This window comes from Lissotriton vulgaris, chromosome 9 (assembly GCF_964263255.1).
Source record: "Lissotriton vulgaris chromosome 9, aLisVul1.2, whole genome shotgun sequence".
NCBI classification, from domain to species: domain Eukaryota; kingdom Metazoa; phylum Chordata; class Amphibia; order Caudata; family Salamandridae; genus Lissotriton; species Lissotriton vulgaris.
In genome coordinates this window covers 201,757,280-201,771,014 of record NC_141697.1, presented here as the reverse complement: position 1 = coordinate 201,771,014, position 13,735 = coordinate 201,757,280, and positions in this window count along the sequence as shown.

Sequence of the window (13,735 nt, the reverse complement as noted above, 5' to 3'; positions counted from 1 at the left end):
GTGTGCTGTGTGGCTCCCACAATATTGTGCTCATGTGATGATGTGCAAATGGATAGAACATACACAAATGTGGACTCAGTGTACAGTGGGTTAGAAGAGCTTACACCTGTCCCATGGGTGGTGTCTTTCTAAATGATACAGATGACAGAATTACTGTGACACCTTTCGTCAAATATCAGCAGCATGGCATGCACTGATGGTGTAGATGGTGATGATTGCAGTGATGCATTGGCATTCATAATTTGCTGATTGTGCACATGGCAACAAGTCTGGGATGGTTAGACAGTGGAATTTAGAAGCTATGGAGCAAAACGTGGCTATTGTGAGATTGGGTTGGTACTAGGGCTCTAATTGGTTGTGTGTGATCAGTGTGTATGGCAAATTGTGGTGTAAGTGAGGTATTGTATTGTAACTTTTGATGGAAAAAGCCAATATTACTAAGAGTGGCAGTACTTATTATGTGTGCATTGCTGCAAGGTGTCCATATGCATCAGTGCGTGGCTACTGGTTTACATAAGTGAGTGGTCTTTTGTGACTTTGATGTGTCATAGATGTCAGAAGTCATCTACACAAGGCACTCTCATGCTCTCATGCCTTGGATCATCAACAGCTTAGTAGGAGATTGAAATGGTGTTGGTTTTTGACATGTCACAACACACAAGGGCCTTTCATCACATTGTCATAGTCCTGCTAATGTGCATTGTCTTTGCGACAAAATTGTTACATGGGTAAATAAAGATGTGTCCATGTAAGATATGCAGAAGTGTAAGTAACAGAGATATCAACTGGCAGTGAACAGCAGTGAGCATCATTTTAGGGTGCATTGAGATATTTGTGGTGTGCACTTCCATGTAATTGATTCAGCTACAAATTGGTTTAAAATGTTCGACAGTAGTTGTGATGCAGTACCAACATAGTTGGATGGAAGGATGTAATTTCACTTAACAATAGTTATGATTCAGTTTTTTTTGTGGGGTTCAGTGAACTCATACTTCATGTGCCAGAAACTCGACATATTTGTATGTTTGGCTCTCTTGCCGGAAGGCATGTAGGTGTGGCTACAGACAATAGGATGTGATGTTCACATGTAGACACATGTGCAGCAATTTGGCTGTGTCAACGCAACATGGAGCATGACTGTCCATTATACTTGTGTCTATCCATCAGGTGGTCATGCAAAAGATTGGGCTTATGCAGTCAGTATATGTTGAACTTAAATGTGGGTCTTTAGTCCAAGGAATTCTGTTTGTATTGCATATCATGTTTGTGAGCAGGCCTCTTTACTGAACCTATGTCTCTGTCTCTTACAGCATCGACTAAGGGCTGGGACGGAGAGGGGCCTAACACCATTGGGGGAAGCTGCTGGCATTACTGGTACCCGGGAGTAGATCGACACTGAGGGGACCAGCACCTCGGAGGGGGACAGGAGTGCCCTGGAGAAGTCTAGGCCAGAAACACCCACCTCCAGATCTTTGCACTCTAGCGTTGACTACTCAGTGTAGGCAGGCAGAGGAAGTTTGACATCTGCTTCTTCGTCTGTCACACCCAGTACTGGGCCCACCCTCCCTGATGCTCCTCAAACTAGTATCTGGGCCTGCAGTCCTAAGAAGGGCAGTTTGGCCACCTGGCACGACTGCCCCTGTCTCTTGTGGTGCCCTTAGTGTGGAGGCCATAGACATCTTGCAGCACCTGTCTGTGGTGCCCTCTATGATCCTGAATGCCCTCTATGATCATGGCAACAAGTTGTCACATGTTGTTGCGTTCCTGGAGGGCATTCACTTGGCGAGGGTGGCCTGCACAGAAGTGTCCAGTCTTTGGCCTCCACAGTGACGGACCTACAGTCCCAATCTCCCAGTCCAGCCCCAATCCCTTCCGCAACCACCCTCCCAGTGCCCCCATCTGAAGAACAATTCTGTGATCCACCACTCTTCTCTTATCAACGAGGCAACAACATTGCTAATCACCTTGTGCGTGCCATCACATGGCCAGAAACTCTCAAAGATCAAAATACCATCACATCTGCCTGGGGCCTGGCACCCATCCGTGGACATTATAAATGCCAAGGATGCAGTGTATGTGAACTCACTATCAACACCAAAGAGTTCATATACAATGGGAGAAGACATGAGCTCAACTGCCATACCAACTGTAAAACCACCAACGTAATCTATGACATTCGCTGCCCTTGCGATCTACTCTACATTGGCCAAACCACCCAGATGGTGAAGCAGCGCATTATTCAGCACAAAAGCCGAGTCAATTGCCAGGTACTTACAGCTCCACTTGTTACGCACTTCATTGAAAAAGGCCATCGAGACATTGACATAAGGTGGCAGGTAATTGAACACCTCAGACTCCCAACCAGAGGTGGCAACATAAACCTACTCCTAAACCGAGCTGAATGTAAATGGATCTCGCTTAGAGACTCCGTAAACAGGGGCCTGAACACCCTTGATGAATGGAACAACACGGTCACCACTTGAGTTTCCAACCAGACCCTTTAGTTCTATCCATCATGATTCTTGAAACTGCCAGTCAATTAGTGATCTCACTCAAGACCCCTACCGACCGCCTAAGCGGTTTTCCTTGCTACTATGCATGCCTCACTATTCATGCCTCACTGCGCTTTCACTCTGATGTGTAATTACGTGTATTGTCAATTTACCGTGATGTTGATTGCTCTATATATGTATTACTGAAACTTCTCCTGCCATCAACAGACCACAGCGCAGTGACCTCCCCTTCCTCCACCCAATCACAATCAGCCCATGGGCGTTTCCCTTACCTCCGCACTCCTCCCATTTCCCGTCCTCACGCCCTCCCAGACTTGCGGCCCCGCCCCTCTACTTGGTTACTTCCTGGTTTACTTTGACAACCTCATTCGCCCACAATCTCTCTGTGGGAAACTATCGCCTTGGATTCATCAGGCTCCAGCACCAGATTGACTCAGGTTAATCCCCCCATCATCTGCTGATGCACCGCCACCCCGGAGGATTCTTGCCGAATAATCCCATCCTAACCTAGATCCCTTTTCTAGGTGCCTTGTGGGCTCGACCTACCGAGACCTGACCTCCCAGCCTAGGACCTCTGCTTCATCCTTGACAGCCTGGGCCCACCACCACTGGACGACTGACTTCCCCTTCCTGTCAACGTTCCCGGACCTAAGGTATGCCATTGCGTCCACATGTCTCCCCTGTCCCTAACCCCCACCCTAGACCAATCGTCCTACTCATGAACCGTAAATACATGTGCCCCAACACCGCCAACACTGTTAGATCCTTTTGATTAATCTGGCTTTCTTTCAACGTGAACGGCCCGATCACCCGGTTCACACTCGTACCCTTATTTAAGCCACCCGCCTTTCATGCCCGATCTCCTGAACCCGTTTCTTTCCCCTTGCAGCACCTTAAATCAATGGCAACCCTGTCCTGAAGAGGATCCCGATTCACAGAGGATCGAAACGCCGTCGACAAACACAGCGCAATTTCACAGCGCACTATCAATAGGCTCAGAACTGTGCCAAATTTGAACATTTTAATTCTATACACTCAATGTAAAGCCTATGTGTCATTGCTTTTGATCACTTTGCGCCGACCACGCTGTTCACCACGTTCACTTGCGTCGTCACCTTCACCTTGTTATCACGTTGTCACCAAGTGCCTATTGAGTTGCTCCATGAATGTTTTTCATGTACAGTGCTGCTACCTAACTGTGCTTCCCATTTCCATGAAAACTGGTGATTAATAACCTTTTCACAACATGTACTGAGACTCCTTGCATTCCTTCCTTGTAATACATATTGTATGCATTTTTCTAACTGTCTTTGCTACTGTTACCTAGTGGGACATTGTTTGCTATATATACTTCATACCCAGTCCCAGCTTGGTCTATGGGTTTCACTCCTGTTCCCTTTTACCCACCTGACCAGAGCATACACACACCAGAGCACTCAGGCACCCAGTCATCGACATGCAGCACAAAGCAACAGCACTAAAAGCGACACAGACACCATACACCATCCCCAAATCACATCAAAAGCCCACATGACAGCACAACAACAAGCCCATCACAGGACACTGAGGCACATAAAGGCAAAAAACATGCACCCACATTGCATACCTCACATTCCTCGTCTTCCAAGAGCCCTCCCATCTCCACACCTGATTTCAAATCCACCCACTCACTTGCCCTCTATGGCGTGGACCTGGTGCCTGCCACAACTGCCCCCAACTCCATAGTGCTGCTTTTCCCCAAGCTAACACTCCCACCCACACCCCTGTGAAGCATGAACAGAACATCAATGAGGGTAAAGTACCTCAACACCAGGAGCGGCAGGGGAAAAGGCCATACCCCTAGCATACCACCAGATCAGGGAAATGCTCATAGAAAGATCCACCAGTACCTGCTCCACTTTCTGGAAAAAAGGAGGCTGTTGAGGCCACCTCACCTCTCTCTTGGCCCAACCCACTTGGTGGATATCCAATCCCCAAACAAGTGAAACCCAGCCTTCCACAAGTAACAACTGCCACTGAGCTTCCCCCATCATTTCTTCATCTCCCTGTGCCATGACTTCACAACGTCCAGCCATCCCTCATGCCCCCACTTCCAGTGATCCTCTACCTCAGCCAGTTCTCCCCCTCCCGGGTCCAGTCCTCCAACTACCCCAGACAGTCATCCCCCTCCCAGTTCGAGTTCTCCCCAATTTTGGAGCAAACTCGCCCTTTCCACCCCATTTCTCCCTGAGCGGTGCCTTTACTGCCCATTTGATACCCTTATTTTGGGGTGATTTCCATGGCAGTGGATTGTCTTGCAAGGTTGTTGTGCATGTTTTCATGCACACATGTGCAAACTCTCTATTTTGGACTGGCTGTTGCCCTTAATATTTGCACTTTTAATGCAGATACAGAGTTTATGTAATAAAGAATATATTTATGTTCTGAGCTTTGTCGCTGGCCTTGCTAATGATGCAGTACAATGTATGTGAATATGTTCATATGTTTCATGCTCTGAATGCAACATTCACATTGACATGTACTTGATTTGCTATAGGAGGTCTACACAGAGGTTACAGCAACTAATGTGCTTATTGATTTAGAGGGTCAATGGGGCCAAGATGATTCTCTGTGATGGTCTACTCTTGTCCTCTTTGTTAATTTGTCTGCGATCTACCTTTGAACACATGTCATATTTGAATGCTGTACATCATCAACAGCTACTTATATTAACATGATGACTTGAGGGGTGGACAGGGTACATCATATCTGGCGATCGATCTTGATGTGTACACACCAGTGTAGGTGTGTAGTCATCTTGGATAGGTATGGCTTCATAGTCACATGGGTACATTTACATGTGTGCACTTGAGTTCTCCTACAGTGTGATTGTCCTGTCATTAGCTGATGTATTAATGTGTCTGTCCCCTTGAGCATGACCCTGTCACACATGTAGGATCCAGTTGATGAGTGCCAGTTTCTTTACATTATCAGACACCAGCTGTAGGTTATGTGCCCATGTTGAATTTGTTATTAGTGCGTCAGCATGACCGCGCTGTCATAGGGTATACCTAATTCTTGTCCACATAATTTGTGAGTATGCACACAGTGTCACTGCAATGTCTGTTTTGTGAATTTTAGGATCAGGCATAGCTCTTGCTTACCTTAGTTCTCACTGTGCTGACTGACTTTGTAAAACAAACATTATATGTAACTTTTCACATACCTTGATGTCACTTTACACTTTATCTACTCCACTATGTGTTATTCAAATACATGCCAGTCAGAAATAGGCCATTTGAGGTCTATATAATGGGGGATATGTCTTTTTGCTCAGAACACGCCTCAACTGTACAAAACTCCTGTATTTACAACTTCACTCCAAAAGGTTCCTGTCCATGCCATCCCTGAGTTTGTCCCTACCCACCATTCCATAGTGTGACACTATACTGTGGGAGAATGATTGGTGTCCAGAGCCATTGTGCCCATCAGCACTGTTTAACAATTTGATATGTGTAATTTGACTCTACTTGATTGTAGTCATGGTTGATCATGTACAATACAGATGAGTTTCCAGTACAGTCCTCTAGTCTTGTTCAATGCATATGTGTTTGCCTGAGTTGTGTATCAGAGGGTGATAGCAAACGTTTGTATGTGTTTTCTGAGGCACTGCTACCCATCCTCTGTGTGAAGTGATCTGTGTGCTGTGATGAATTGTGATGTTCAAGTTCATGGTGGTGAATTCAGACACATCTGATACTGGTTTTAGTGGCGTTCACACACTGCTTACTGTGCATGCACAGCTGTCAGTGGTTGATGCATTGGCCTTGCCAGGTGTGAGTCCCCCTGGTGTCCATCTGAGATTGCTATGGGATGTGCATAAGTTATGAATTTGTTTGTGAGGGATGCAGTCTTTGGCCTGTATTTGCTTGTTCAACTGACAAGTCCATGTGTGTATTATGTTGTGTTTGCAGGACATTGTGGGTAAGGAGTGTGTGTATTTTAGTGCACTCAGATTGGTTTTGATTTTGTGCTGTGCATTTCTTGTATGCATGTTCCATTTGGCAATGCGGAGTCTTGTTTTCTTGCTTGTTTTGTGTGCACTATAGTGTTTTGCCCCCTATCTTTGAACAGTCACTTGTCAGTATTGTGCATGGAAATGCTTGTGCAGCACACTGATACAATGGATGGCTGTCTTGGCAGATTGGTCTGGATGCACACAATTTGGGGTTATATGTGCCATTTGTTTATGTTGATTTTGATTAGTTTGTATTATGAAGTCTGTTCAATTGGCCGGAGGAGAAATTATATTTGTTTGGACTGGGAGCAGATTGGCTCTCCACTTTTTTGCTGCACATGGCCATGTTTGTTAGACTTCTTTTGGTGTGGTCTGTGATGTATTTATTTAGCAATTGCATTGAGTTTATCATTCGATCAGACATCATTGAGATGAACTTTGAGGTTTTGAGATACACACCTGGGTGTGGCATTGTGTAGCAGGGAACTCATATGAGTTCATTTTCACCTTTGTCAGAGATTGTCCCAAGTAAGGAGCGTGGACGGTGAAAGATGGGTTAGTAAGGAGTATGTGTGAAGGGTATTGTTTGGTTTGACAGTCAGGGAATGTCACCGTGAGCCATGAATGTTGTGCTGGTGGTATACACATGACACATTAGTTCAGACAAATGAGGTGCTGGCCACCGTATGGCTGAAGATAGGTCGCCTCATTGCAGTCTCATGCATTTTTTATGTTGCTGGATCACAGTGATAATGAACTGATGATAACTTTCATACAATTAGAATCTCTGTGCCACACATGTATTAATTGATGTCCTAAGTGTTGTGTCATATGTGGTACCTCCTAGATTTCATGTACATATGGTACTAGTCATTTCTCCATACATTTCCTGCACTGTCCCCTCCACTTTTGCAAAGTTTACATGTTCTCAAACAGTGCATACGACTTATTGTTTGTGTATGAGGCAAAGTAATTGTTTGTTAGCTGTATCAAGGACTTAACATGCACACTGACCAGTTTCAAGGTTGGTAATCTGCACAATGACTCTTAATTTATTCAATTACTCACATTTATTCACATGAGTGAAAGGCAGGTGTGAGGAAGAGGCGAGTTGTCATGAGTCTTAGGTCAGAATTTACTGCTATCAAGATGGACTGTTCCTAACACTTTGGCATTTAGTCAATATTTACCTTTGGAGAGGTGGAGTGATGGTGTGAAGGTGTTCAGTGAAGTGGCTGGGCAGTCAGTGTTGTTAATGTACAGGACATACTCATACGGGGTCATTTAGTGCAACAGTACACAGATGAGATAAATGCACACTGATGTTTACTTTTAGTTAACTATTTGAGTCAGAAAATGTCTACAGTCTTGCATGGTATGGGCTGTCATTATGTGGTATGGGTTGCAATTGTATGTGATGAGCATGTCAATGTCTGCTTAGGGTGTGTGCTGAACTGTGATTATGTGGCTGTGGTGGCTATCTTAATATGTCATCTACCTTTGCTCTCTGACTCACCCTATACCTTGTTGTACTACTGTGAACTTCCCATACACATCCTGTTTTCTATGGCCTCCTCTATTCCACCTTGAATGTGGACAAAACCTGATTTGACTGCAATGATGACTATTGTCCCTTTCAATCAATCAATCAATCAGTGACACTTGTAAAGCGCGCTACATACCCGTAGGGTCTCAAGGCGCTGGGGGGAGGGGGGGGTGCCGCTACTGCTCGAACAGCCAGGTCTTCAGCTTCTTCCTGAAGGAGAGGTGGTCTTGGGTCAGGCGCAGGTCGGGAGGGAGGGAGGGAGTTCCAGGTCTTGGCGGCCAGGTAGGAGAAGGACCTTCCTCCTGTAGTCGCTCTTCGGATGCGTGGGACGGCGGCGAGGGCGTGGTTGGCTGATCGGAGGTGGCGTTTGGGAGCGTAGAAGTTGACTCGGCTGTTGAGGTAGCTCGGGCCTTGGTCGTGTAGGGCCTTGTGTGCGTGGGTGAGGAGGCGGAAGGTGATTCTTTTGTTGACGGGGAGCCAGTGAAGGTCTCTCAGGTGTCCGGAGATGTGGCTGGTTCGTGGGATGTCGAGGATGAGTCTGGCTGAGGCGTTCTGGATCCGCTGGAGTCTCTTCTGGAGCTTGGCGGTGGTACCGGCGTAGAGGGCGTTGCCGTAGTCCAGTCGGCTGGTGACGAGGGCCTGGGTGACTGTCTTCCTGGTCTCGGTGGGGATCCACCAGAAGATCTTCCGTAGCATGCGTAGTATGTTGAAGCACGCCGAGAAGACGTTGTTGACTTGCCTGGTCATGGAGAGGGAGGAGTCCAGGATGAAGCCCAGGTTTCGTGCATGGTCTGTCGGTTTGGGTGCGGTGCCCAGGGCGGGAGGCCACCAGGAGTCGTCCCAGGCGGAGGGTGAGGAGCCCAGGATGAGGACCTCCGTCTTGTCCGAGTTCAGTTTCAGGCGGCTGGTTGTCATCCACTCGGCTACCTCTTTCATCCCTTCGTGCAGGTTGGCTCTGGCGGCGGCGGGGTCGTTGGTCAGGGAGAGGATCAGCTGGGTGTCGTCGGCGTAGGAGATTATGCTGAGGTTGTGTTTGCGTACGATGGCCGCGAGGGGGCTCATGTAGACGTTGAAGAGGGTGGGGCTCAGAGATGATCCTTGGGGGACGCCGCAGATGACTTCGGAGGCCTCTGACTTGTACGGTGGAAGGCGGACTCTCTGTGTTCTTCCGTCGAGGAAGGAGATGATCCATTCCAGCGCCTTGTCCTGGATGCCGATGTTGCTGAGGCGCCGTACTAGGGTGCGGTGGCAGACCGTGTCGAATGCCGCGGAGAGGTCTAGGAGGATGAGGGCCGCTGTTTCTCCCTTGTCCATCAGGGCTCGGATGTCATCGGTGGCGGCGATGAGGGCGGTCTCGGTGCTGTGGTTGGCTCGGAAGCCGGACTGTGAGGGGTCGAGGGATCTGTTCGTCTCGAGGAAGGCGGCCATCTGCTTGTTGACGGTCTTCTCGATGACTTTGGCTGGAAACGGGAGGAGCGAGATGGGGCGGTAGTTCTTGAGTTCGGTGGGGTCCGCTGTGGGTTTCTTGAGTAGAGCGCTGAGTTCGGCGTGCTTCCAGCTCTCAGGGAAGGTGGCGGTGTCGAAGGATGTGTTGATGATGTCTCGCAGGTGGGGTGCGATGACAGCGTCGGCCTTGTTGAAGACGTGGTGAGGGCAGGGGTCGGTCGGTGATCCGGAGTGGATGGAGTTCATCGTGCGGATGGTGTCTCCGGTGCTGATCGGGGTCCAGGCATGGCGGGTGGTGGTGGGGGGCGGTTGTTCGGTCATGGTGTGCGTTGGTTGGTTGTTGAAGCTGCTGTGTATGTCCGCGATCTTGTTGTGGAAGTATGAAGCGAGGGAGTTGCAGAGGTCTTGCGATGGGGTGATGTCGTTGTTTCCTGCGCTGGGGTTGGAAAGCTCTTTCACGATGTTGAAGAGTTCCTTGCAGTTGTGTGCGTTGTTGTCCAACCGGTCCTTGAATGCTGTTTTCTTGGCGGCGCGGATCAGCTGGTGGTGTTTCCGGGTGGCGAGTTTGAAGGAGGTCCTGTTGTCCGGTGTCGGTTCCCTTCTCCAGACTTTCTTGAGGGCTCGGCAGTTCTTCTTGGAGCTCTTGAGTTCGTCGGTGAACCATGGGGCCTTCTTGCTGCCGGGTCTGCTAGGCGGGGTCCTCAGTGGGGCGAGTTCGTCCGCGCAGTTGCTGATCCACTTCGTGAGGTTGTCGGCGGCCTGGCTGGGGTTCGCTGAGCTGGCAGGAGGGTGCTGGCTCAGGGAGGTGGCGAGCTGGTCTGCTGTGATCTTGTTCCAGCTTCTGCGGGCGGCCTGTTTCTGGTGGTGGTGGGTCGTCGTTCTCTTGAAGGTGAAGTGGACGCAGCTGTGGTCCGTCCATTGAAGCTCAGTGGCGTGGCTGAAGTCGATGTCTGTGCTGGAAGAGAAGACTGCGTCGAGTGTGTGTCCGGCGAGGTGGGTGGGGGTGGACACCAGTTGCTTGAGTCCCAGGTTGGCGAGGTTGTCGAGCAGGGTGCTGGTGTTGCGGTCGTTGTTGTTCTCCAGGTGGAAGTTGAGGTCCCCCAGGAGGATGTAGTCAGCGGAGGGGAGGGCATGCGGGCTGACGAAGTCGGCGATGTCCTCGCTGAATTGTGTGCGTGGTCCAGGGGGTCGGTAGATCAGGGTGCCTCTGAGGGTGGTCTTCGGGTTGGTGTGGATCTGGAAATGCAGGTGTTCGGCGCTGGTCAGGGTGTTGTCGGTGCTGGTCGTGAGACGGATGGTGCTCCTGTGGACGATGGCGATGCCTCCTCCCATCTGGTTGGCGTTTCGGTCCCTCCGGACGATCTTGTAGCCCTCTGGGATAGCGATGGCGATGTCGGGAGCTGAAGAGGCGTTCATCCAGGTCTCTGTGAGGAAGGCAACGTCTGGGGCTGTGGCGTCTAGGAGGTTCCAGAGTTCGATGGCGTGTCTGTGGACGGAGCGGGTGTTGAGCAGGATGCACTTGAGGTGGGTGCTGCTGGTGTTTGACTTGGCGGGTGTTGGTGCGAGGCAGGTCCGGATGCAGGAGAACTTGCAGGCGTGGCAGCTGAAGGGTCCGTGGGTGTGACGTGGTGTGGCTTGGTGGCACTCTGGGCGTCGGCCGGTGTTGAGTGCGTTGAGGGTGGCGGCTGAGTACGTCCTGCGGGTCGGTCGGGGTCTTCGAGGACCAGGGGTCCTGGCGCTGGTCGCGATCCGGTCGCGGACGGGCTTACCTTTGGCGCGCCTTCGGCGCACAATCGGCGCGCCCGCTGCGCGTGACCGCTGCGCGTTCGCACGGTCGCCATTTAAGGCGAAGTGCGCGGGTGGGCGGAGCAGCTGGGAGGCGGGAGCGGGGAGGGTTACAGAAGGGAAAAAGGGGCGGGGACAAGCGGCGGTTGCGGGAAGGGAGGGCGGAGGGCGGCGAGGTAGGCGGACAACAAGGAAGGAGAGCCTAAAACACGGGCAAAAAAAAAAATGCTAAACAGGCACAAATGAACGACAAAACAAGGAAAAAAAAGAGGTTAAACGAAGTAAAACAAAAACAGGCACAAATGCTCGTCAAAACCAGGCAAAACAATCCCCGCAGCGGAGGCAGCCGGCAACCGGCAAACGAGGCGGCAGCGAGTCAGAGGGCAGGCGGGGGGCACACGCAGCAGCTGGTGGCCGTGCGGCGCGGGGGTGTCCCACAAGTGGCTCTTGCCTCATCTGTCACTCCGGATGCCATTTGTTGTCTTATAATACTACAAATGTCACTATAAACACTGTGCCTGTACATGACTCCTTGCAGCAGCTATGTTATGCTAACTGGATGCTCTTTTTGATTGTTTGTGGGGTGGAGAATGGTATGAGATTATTGTGCTGGACTTCTACACCCATATGGGCAAGTTTTTTCACCACTTTACCGCTGCTGTGACATGACCACCATGACCGGATAGCATAATTTCTATGGAGATGGGTCTACCCAATGCTGAGGTGACAATAGAGATTCGTGAAATAAATGTGTACTTTGACTGTGGTGTATGTTTTTGTGTCCATCAGGGTGTCTGATGTTGACAGGTAAAATATAGCTGCGGGATTGCTGTGTGTTGTTGTTGACAATGGATTTCATGTGGGGAGATGTTTTGGACTTACCTCTGCTGTTGACCGCGACGGCATCTTATCTGCTGGTAGTGGATCAGGTACAGCAGTGGCAGGGTTTGTAGAGCAGGATCCATGATGTGCAGGAACGAGAAGAGGTGTCTCTGACCCGTGTTTCTCTCTCCGTAGTTGTGCTTCTGCCATCTTCATTGAGCTGGTGTTTCCACCACTTTCTGATGGGCTGTTTGACACATTGTGGTCTTGTTGGTGGTCAGAACATCATTCTGCATAGCTGGCTTCCTCTATTGGCTCCTGCCGGCACAGTAGCTTAACAATATTTGTGGCGGATCCGGAAACACCAGGACGAATAGGAAATGGGGGATGTATGACGTTACAACGCATACTTTTACCACGCATGCCTTTACAACGCGGTTTTTACATCGCAAGCCTTTACAACGCATAGCGCTTTGGGGTGCTGGATAGTGAAAAGTTGAATTCACTATTCCAACTCCAGTCCCCGTGGACACTAGGGAAGGTGTTGGATAGTAAATGAAACTTATTCCCTATCCTAGAGCGCCCCCCAGCGCAATGCGTTGTAATGGTTTTTGTTGTAAATACCGCGTTGTAATGGTAGTGCGTTGTAAAACTTTCGTTGTAAAGGTTGTTCACCGGAAATGGGCTATCTTTGACCATAGTAATATGGCAGTCGCGATTACCGCTTCCTGAGTAACTAAATCGACATTTTCTGCCAGTGCCAGCACTGCGGAGGTGTCTATGACCATCATCGTAATCAGCCCCTAAGTATATAAATATACTAACACATAGAGCTACCTATTAAAAAACGATAAATTAAATAAAAAAACAAATATTACTAGCAAATACTTTTCTCTTCACATCTTCTACAAACTTCAAAATTCATCAACGAAAAAAACTTAATCAACAAAAAACCGTAAGTATTTTTTCTCAACCAAATAAAAATAGAAATTAAATAAATAAAATAACATAATTAAATATAACATATGTATTAAAAATAATATTTTGCTTTTCAACCAACAGAAAGCTAGTGAATAAACATCAACAAGCAATAAATTACACATCAATAAAATTAAAGCAAGACAAATGTGAGTATACTTTCAAATAAAATAATGATACAAACATGTTCACTGTTCAAAATTATGATTGCTACAGGGGACTCCAACCCCCAGCCAGCCCTGCTTTTGTGCCAGGAGGCACTGACGGCATTCTTTGTTCCCAGAGGTGCATAAATCCAACTCGCGGCCCCCGCTCCATGGGAGCCGCTCATCGACACTTGACTCGCTGCCACCAGGAACTTCAACCCCTAGCCAGTCCTGCTTTCACGGCAGGATACGCTGACGGCGTTACGTGTGCTCTGCTAATACTTACTTGGGGATGCCAGAGTTTTCCTACGTACGGTGGTGACACTTGATGGTGCCCTGTCTCTTGATCCACAGGATAAAACAATCATCTTTTTGCTATTGTTTTAAATGGCTGTAGGGAAGTAACAGGTGACCAGGTTGGGACACCAAATACTCTTCAAAATTCTACACTTTTTCTTTTTACCAAAGCCGCCTCTGCCATTAACAAGGAAATCATGACAGT